The sequence below is a fragment of the Euphorbia lathyris genome, chromosome 5, assembly GCF_963576675.1.
Source record: "Euphorbia lathyris chromosome 5, ddEupLath1.1, whole genome shotgun sequence".
Classification (NCBI taxonomy): Eukaryota; Viridiplantae; Streptophyta; class Magnoliopsida; order Malpighiales; family Euphorbiaceae; genus Euphorbia; species Euphorbia lathyris.
In genome coordinates, this window is record NC_088914.1 from 55,910,941 (window position 1) to 55,919,809 (window position 8,869).

Genomic DNA, 8,869 nt, shown 5'->3' on the forward strand with positions numbered 1-8,869 from the left:
TTTAAAATTATAACTAAGTATATATTGTGTCTGTGGAAATTGGTAGCTGATTGTATGGCCACGAGAAATAGATAGGCAACCCGAGGTTTACCAGTTCCAATTCAATGTCCGTTATATCACATTGATGTTGAACACGACTACCATCTCTTTGTGGGTTGTGTCTATGTCTAGGAGTGTTGGAATATAACAGAGATCAACATGGATATATTCTAATTTGATTATTTGACTGATGCTATTTTGCAACCAGGTCGTGTGGGAGAATAAGCTGCAACTTCTGTCACAGGTAGACCTGTTCATGTGCTGGGTCGGGTCTAACCGGGCTTGTCACATAATTACGTTGTCCAAGCCCAACCAAGCCCGCACTATATTTATATCGGGCTGGGCCAAGCTAAAAGAACTAATTCTCAAGCCCAACCCGGCTCGGCCCAAATAATATCTTTGTATTTTTAAAAATTAAAATTAAACTAAAAAATTATACTATAAATATAAATAATAAAATACAATAAACTAAAGTTTAGAGGATTATTTCAATAAAAAGAAATTAACACAATCCTAAATAAAAAATAATAATTTTTTGATAGTAATAAATAAAATAGTAACAAAAATATGTACATGTTCACCAATTCTAAAAATATATGGTTTGGAAATTTTTATTTTGAAGAAATTGAATTTTTTTATTTTTGGAATATAAAGTTTATTAAACTATAAAAGTTATTAAATTAAAATTATTATTGAAATTCTGGGCCTGGGTTTTGAGACAAATCCCAAGCCCAACATACTCTATATGCGGGCCTAAGCAGGCTTGGACCGGGTCGGGCTTATTACGAAACATATACGTCCAAGCTCAGTCTTTGAAGAGCCAGCTTGGATGGGTTGGACGGGCCCGTGGGCTTTTGAACAGGTCTAGTCACAGGTTGTTACTGTCGATGCTCGCTACCTGGTAAAATGGCGGCAAATGCAGTCCGCATCGATGGTGAGAGGCGCTCCGGCTAACGAGAGAAGGGCTAGATGGATCCGACTAGCCGCAGGCTCCATTAAGTGCAACTGTGATGCAACGATTTTTCAAGCAGCGAATTCCTATGGAATGGGTGCTTTGATTCAAAGTTCGAATGGGTCTTTTATGGCTTGACGGAGCCGCCTGCTGCTGTTTGTAGCCGAAGTTCGTATAGTAAAGGCCCTAGCTCTACGGGAAGCTATCTATTAGGCGATTCATTTACACCGTGACAACGTGTTGTTTGAAAGTGATTCATTGATTGTTGTTAATAGTGTCAATTCTACTGGGTTTAATCTATATGAGTTTGGGTCTATCATACAGAACTGTAAGTCATTTTGAGTAATAGACATGACTTTAAATTGTCTTATTTTTTGAGGCTAGTGAACAGGGAGGCACATGTTATTGCACATCATGTCTTTTTTTTATTGAGTTGCACATCATGTCTTATCCAATGCTAATGAATTTATTTCTTTTTCCGTTCCGAATTGGTTTCAGAAAACTATTTGTCATGATTCTGTTGATGATTAATTGAATTCATTTGTTCCAAAAAAAAATATACATATTACTTGGAAATTGGAATTGTTTTTTCCGATTAAAACCTAATAAGCTCTATAAAATTCATTATCACACCATGTTTCAGTTGATTACAACGATTTTCATATCAAACCAGTAGATCTCGTTTGGTACACGGTAATACAATGTAATCAATGTTATAATATAATGGAATGTAATAGTGATTACATTAAAATGTTTGATTGACAAATTTAAAAAAATTGTGAAATATAATTACTATTATAATATCTATGTTTGCTTCGTCAAATGTAGTTAGAAACTTCAATTATTTTCAAATTTTCATATGCATGGGAACATCATCCATATATGATGATTAAGAACTTGTTGGTTTTTGTTCGTTTTTTACGTTTTTTTTTATTGTTCGTGTTTTTCACATTTTTAGTTTTTCACGTTTTCCCCATCTTTCGTGTTTTTTCCTTTTTTTTTTGTTTTTCGGTTTCATATTTTTTTTCTCGTTTTCACATTTTTTCTGTTTTTCTTGTTTTTCCATTTTCACATTTTTCCCGTTGTTCTTCGCATTTTTCATGATTTTCTCCTTTTATGTTTTACCATTTAATAAGAATTATGGATCATAAATATAAATAACAAAAATATATATTAGGATTGGTCGTAATGAGAATACATACCTATTTTTTGTGTAATCCCCATTACATAAATTTGTAAAGAAAAATTGAGTGATGCAATTGTAATTCTATTACGATAAAAATACTATGACTAATTCAAACATGGTAATTAGCATACATTGTAATAGGCATTCCATTACAACGTTCATTACAACGTACCAAACGAGAATTTAAAGTTAATTTTTTTATTATTTAGATAGAAAAAAAAGTCAATGAATAAAGAGATTTAATGTTCCAAAGTTTTTGTAACAGAATAAACATCCAAAGTTTCTCTAAAAATAATAGTCTTATTTTATTTAAAAATAAATAAAAAATCAGGGTCAACCCGGGTCCCGATTGAAGCGCTATATCCCGATTGATCTCAGTTTTTGCTAGATTTTTAAAAATTAACAAACTCAACATTATCCAAATTAAAAATCTAGATGGTTCCCAGTCGGACCGGTCGATCCCGTCCGGATATAAAAACATTGTCATTTACTTCTCCAGCTTCCAACTTGTTTGGGGTAGGGGTGCACACAAAAATCCAAAAAACCGAAAAACCAAATTGAAACCAAACCGAAAATAAGGCTAACCGAAACCGATGGACTAGTGTACGGTTTTTAATTTTAAAAGTAGTAGTTAATGGTTATGGTTACGGTTTCTTCATTCCAAAAATCGCGGTTAACCGAAACCGACCGAATCTCAATTAAATATTAAAAAAATATAAAAATAAATTTATTTATATGGATAAACAATTATTTAGCCCCTATAGTTTTTCATAACTCGTTAATCAGTCCACTATTTAATTATAAGGTCTCTAAATTTTTTCACTTTTAATGGTTTAGTCTTTCTATCAAATATTAACATCAAATGAGTTGAAAATATATCAATAACTCTTAGTTAATTTGTTATTATCTCTCTAATTTCAGCTTATGCGGTTTTTTTCTTTTATGTTTTTGGATATAAAACAAGGATAAAATTTTATTACTTGTTTTCCAAAACTTTATAGCCAGAAGTTTTATTAGGGGCATGTTTACCTTTTTTTTATCTGTTTAATTGTTCTTTAACACATTTTTAGACGGAGATTTGATGTAGGGACTAGACAATTTAACAGAATCAAAACTGATGGATAATATAATTATTTAGAAAAATTCAGGGACTAATTAGTGTATTATGTAAAACCATAAAGGTTAAATAATTAGTGTATTATGTAAAACCACACGGACATAATGCGTGTACATCTCCCTCTCCGCAGTTAATCTCTTCAACTCGCCATTGACCTGCCGTCTCCCTCATAATAAAAATTAGAATTCTTTTATTATTTTTATTTTTATTTACTAATGGTTAGAAACCGAAATAAAAGGTTAGCCGACTGAATTAATTGGTTAACCGAATTTAATGAACTAGTGTATGGTTAAAAACTCTGTGACCGAATTAACCTTAATGGACTAGTTAACCGACCACGTACACCCCTAGTTTGGGTATCAATATTTTGTTTAAGTGGCAATTGTTGGCAGCCTTTCATAACCGATCTTGGATATTAGTCAACAATACTCTCTTAAGGCCGTGCAGGGATAAATAAGGAAAATCATCATCCTCATCATTTGTTTCCCAAGTGAAATAATAAATCTTGGGTGTTGTTAAATCCAGCCCCAATTTCCCACCTCTAGCCCCGTGAAAGGACGAAAGTACCCTTTCAGGCTTTGAGGTGGGAAATTGGGGGAAAAACCCTCTCCCGGCACGCGGACGTGAGGTAATCACGCCTCACCCTGTGGTGAGGCGTGAGGTAATCACGCCTCACCATGTGGTGAGGCATGAGGTAATCACGCCTCACCACACGGTGAGGCGTGGGACTATCACGTCCGCACCTACGGTGCGGACGTGATAGTCCCACGCCTCACCGTGTGGTGAGGCGTGATTACCTCACGCCCGCATGAATAAATTACAAAAAAAAAATAGTTCATAATTGTGGTAACTCGAATTATCCGTTTAGAAATAAAATTACGGCATTTTAACTCGTATTACCCTTTAACAAATAAAATTTAAAAACATAAACATTAAAATAAAAATTAATAAACATAAAAATTTATAAACATGAAAGAGTAAATATAATATCAAAAGTGTTAAAATGTATGAAGTTCTACAAAAATAATTTAGCTCGCCCGACGCCACACATCCATAAACTTATCCATCTCCCTCTTAATGCGTGGAGCATCCTCGTCAGATCGGTGGGTAGCCGATAGTTAGGTGACACGCCACAACCAGCTAACCCACTGCAAAAAAAAATTAATAAATAAATATTAAAAATTAAACACATATAAACTAATACTAAATAATAATATTAAATAATAATAAACTTACAAATTCGCTGTTGGCGCGAGCATGCTGTACCGGTCCAGCCTGTGGTGCATGAAGGAGATGAGGATGCGAATATCGCATATACCAGTCCATATAAGCAGGATCACAGGCAGTGGGATCGTATCCAACTAGTCGGCATTCCTCCGATCAATGTCCCGAGCCGATGGAAATCTCCGCCAGGTATCCTCAACTGTGACTAAGGAATGCGTGAGCTTATACGCTATAGATCTCCATGGTCGTACTGCTTTATTAGGTCTAATACGCTTAGCTGGGATATGTTGAGTATATCCGACCTGTCGCAGCGCTCGATCGGACATATACGGCTCGACGATGTCTCTACACCGTATCCAACCGGCGTAGGACACTCGAAGCCGATCATCATCGGGGACAGGACCATAACGCAACCACGTCACCTGGATGACAAGCCCGTGTACAACCTGAACAAATACACCTCCACCACCCCATAAATGTCGGCCCGGCAACAGAAGCTGATCCTGATCCACCCCAAACATCATCATGCACATGGCATGAAGCCTGTCAATAGTGGGAGACTCGGGCACCATCGGACCGTCGATCGGGATCCGAAGAATCTGCCACACATCATGCAGCTGGATAGTCATCTCCCCGAACGGCATGTGAAAGGAGTTCGTATCGGGCTGCCACCGCTCCACGAACGCAGTCAACAGCGGAGTGTCGAGGTTCTTAAACATGGCATGTGGAAGGTGAGACAAACCAGTCTTCTCGATCATCTCCTTCAGCTGTAAAATGACACATATACAATTTATACAATTACTGAATGTTTTTTATGTTAATAGTTAAAAATACAAATTACAATAAATGTTGACACACTATATTATTCTTACCTCGGGTGACGCACCAGAAAACCACTAACACAAATCTCGGCATGATCTGTTGTAGCATGTCAGAAACGACCGAATCTCTCCTCCCAGCATCCGTGAGGCAACATGTCCTAAAAAACTAGGAATCACGGAACCATCAACGGGGCCACCATCCACCGGTCCAGTAACTAGCCAGCTCTCGTCCTCACTAGCTTTGGAACGTTTGCTTGTCCCTGAAAGTTATAAAATTATACTAAAAATATACTAAAATATACTAAAATTATACTAAAAATATACTAAAGTATACTAAAATATACTAAAATTATACTAAAATACTAAAATTATACTAATATACTAAAATATACTAAAATTATACTAAAATACTAAAATTATACTAATATACTAAAATATACTAAAATTATACTAAAATACTAAAATTATACTAAAATTATACTAAAATACTAAAATTATACTAAAATATACTAAAATTATACTAAAATACTAAAAAATACATGTACTCGCAAAACGACCTCCTACGCGCTGGGTCGGTTGTCTCCCCGGGGTCGGCTGCTCATCGCTATCCTCAACCTCGCGATCACGTGCAACTGCAGACTGTCGCACTGCCTGGGCTGCCACATCCAGGTAGTCCTCCACAGTATCGCTATCATGCTCTCTGTCATCAAAATCGGTCGCCCCCTCCGATCCATCAATATCGGACTGCTCCACAATCGGTCCCCTCCTCAACTGGTCCGTCGCAGCCCATCTACGCCTACGACCGGATATATCAATAGCACGCAATCTCGTATGGCGTGGTGTATCATCCTCGCCGTCCATATCTAGACGACGAGCAGATGACGGGATGGATTTCCCACCCCTAGTAGGTCGCTCCGTCTACAAAAAAAATTACATATAGTTAATAAAAAATGGTAACATATAAATTATAAATTACACTAAATTAATAAAATTGTAAATAATGTAAATTATACTAAAGTTATAAAATTATGCTAAAATACTACTAAATTAATAAAATTGTAAATAATTGTAATTATACTAAAATTATAAAATTATAATAAATTATACTAAAGTTATAAAATTATGCTAAAATTATACTAAATTTATACTAAAATTATACTAAAATTATAAAATTACACTAGATTAATAAAATTGTAAAAATTATGCTAAAATTATACTAATACTAAATTTATACTAAAATTAAAAAATTACACTAAATTAATAAAATTGTAAATAATGTAAATTTTTATAAAAAAAAAACCTTGGGCGTAAGGGAATCACACCCAGACCACTGGTCGGGCGTATGAACATTACACCCGACCAGTGGTGCGGACGTAAGCGCATCACGCCCGCACCACTGGTCGGGCGTGATTCCCTTACGCCGGAACCACAGGTCGGGCGTGATGTTCATACGTCCGACTGCGATTCCGGCGATTTCAGAAAACGAACCACTGATTTCAAATCAAAGCTAAAATCAACGAAATAAAACGGTAAATCTTACCATTTTAGCTTTCCCTTTACGGCTTTTGCCACCATCCATGATTCGGTTCACTAATTTGTCCGGATTTGAGCAAAAATCGTATAGGGTTCTTGAGAGGTTTTGGGTTTTTTCAAATTTAGTGCAAAGGATAGTTCGGTCTATTCCTGGGGCTAGAAGTATAAATTAGTGGCTGGATTTAGTAATCCACTAAATCTTTCTAGCTTAATTTCAAAACTACTCCTCTTCTTCAAGGATACAAAGTTAAATTTGTGTGTATTATTATTATTTTATACAAGATTTGTTGCGGGAAAGCATGCATTAATGATGGAGAATTATTCTCGGTCTTTCTGAATCGCCTATTTAACATTCTTAGTTGAATGATGACTGAGTTCTCTGTTTCTATTCGTGAAATGCAAGAAAAAAAATCAGGTGATAAGGAATGTGGGTCAAGCCCACTAAACCTACCTCAAACATCTTTGAGGAACCGGTCTAGGAACTGCAAACCGGCTCTATACCCGTGGAGTAGACCCGACCCAATCAAAAAGCTCTATATAAAGACCCTCAATCCCCAATAGGAAGGCCTGCCTACTCTCTCTCTCTCTCTCTACTTAAGTCTTGCGATCTCTACAGCCCACGTTGCTTGGAAACTCCGTATCACGTTGACCAATTGCGCAATGGCGCTAGCCTCTTCCTCACCGGGCTCCACCTCTATGAGCAAAAGGGTCAGGTTTTGCGGCATTCCTACAAGGTTCAATGTGGGCTCCTCCTGCCTTGGATCTGAAGTCCAACAGTGACTACGAGCATTTCTTTGACGGGGTTTGAGTCTGTTGGTCGGCCATTTCGGGTAAGGCTCTCTACAAATATGAAGGTTACTTGCTATCCACATTCACCGCAACAAGTAATGGAGATGTGAGAACTTGTGATGACACTTCGAAGATTGGACTACACCTGCGCGGGAAACAGATGTCTTCGCAATTCCTTAGAAGTCTTAGCAATTCATCAGAAGTCTTTGCATTTACCTATTTGCGAAGTGAAAATTTGCTTTAAAAAATGCTTCACAATTCACTAGCATGCTTCTCATTTACTTATTTGCGAAGTTCTAGATGAGGATTAGGGTTTATTGCTTCGCAATTTGGTAATTACGAATCAAATTCATAAAATGCAAAGTATAGACCTGAACTCGGAAACCAAAAATTTCGACTTCTAAACCAATAAATCAAACAAATACATCCTTGATGAGTTCGAAAATCATAATTGTACCATTAACATGAACCCTAATCAAATATAACACATCAAATTCATGTTCAATCACAACAAAATCAAAACCCTAAAATCTATACGGCATACATAATGAAAAACCAAAATAAATGGAAGAAACATACCTTTAGTTTGGTGTTATCAAGCTTTTGGCCCTTCTTTCCAGATTTCGCCAAGATTCCATCTAAGTTTTGTCTCGCAAATCACAAATAACAAAGAGAATAATGGTGATTTGGGATGCGTTTTAGGGTAAATAGGTACTAAAAAAATCTAGTTTGATAACACGTCTAAATGGATTTAAAAATATAAACGGACTTCTCATTAGACTAGTTTTATAAATCTTTCTTAATAAAAATGATGAAATATAAAATATAATATTAATTAACCTTGGAAGTTTTTTTAGAATAAATGGAGAATTATATGAGTTAATATTTTACTTTTATTAACTATAAACAATAACCTAAAAATGATGAAATATAAAATATTATATTAATTAACCTTGGAAGTTTTTTTTAGAACAAATGGAGAATAATGAGTTTACTTTTATTAACTATAAACAATAACCTCTGAATTGAAAGTTAATTAGAGTAATAAAAACTTTTTAACAAAATCTCACCTTCGTAACTCTTATTTACATTGCACACCCTCCCAACTAAAATCTCCCAGAACATCCTTGCAACAAATTTTGGAAAACATAAAAGTTAATTTCTTGAAAAATAAAAAACAAAATAACATATGCTTCATGGACTATTTT

At 35.4% G+C, this 8,869-nt stretch overlaps 1 long non-coding RNA gene across 2 annotated transcripts; it reads right to left on the reverse strand.

Annotated features, from left to right (window-relative positions):
- Positions 1–4,301: 4,301 nt before the first annotated feature.
- Positions 4,302–8,620, reverse strand: LOC136230510 (uncharacterized). Of its 2 annotated transcripts, none has more exons than XR_010689426.1 (5): positions 8,241–8,620; positions 5,897–6,257; positions 5,391–5,599; positions 4,531–5,285; positions 4,302–4,442 (listed from the first exon to the last, which is right to left on the reverse strand). It is a non-coding gene; the product is annotated as an uncharacterized lncRNA (long non-coding RNA). The 2 variants fall into 2 exon arrangements; XR_010689425.1 differs by having other exon boundaries at positions 5,879–6,257.
- Positions 8,621–8,869: the final 249 nt, after the last annotated feature.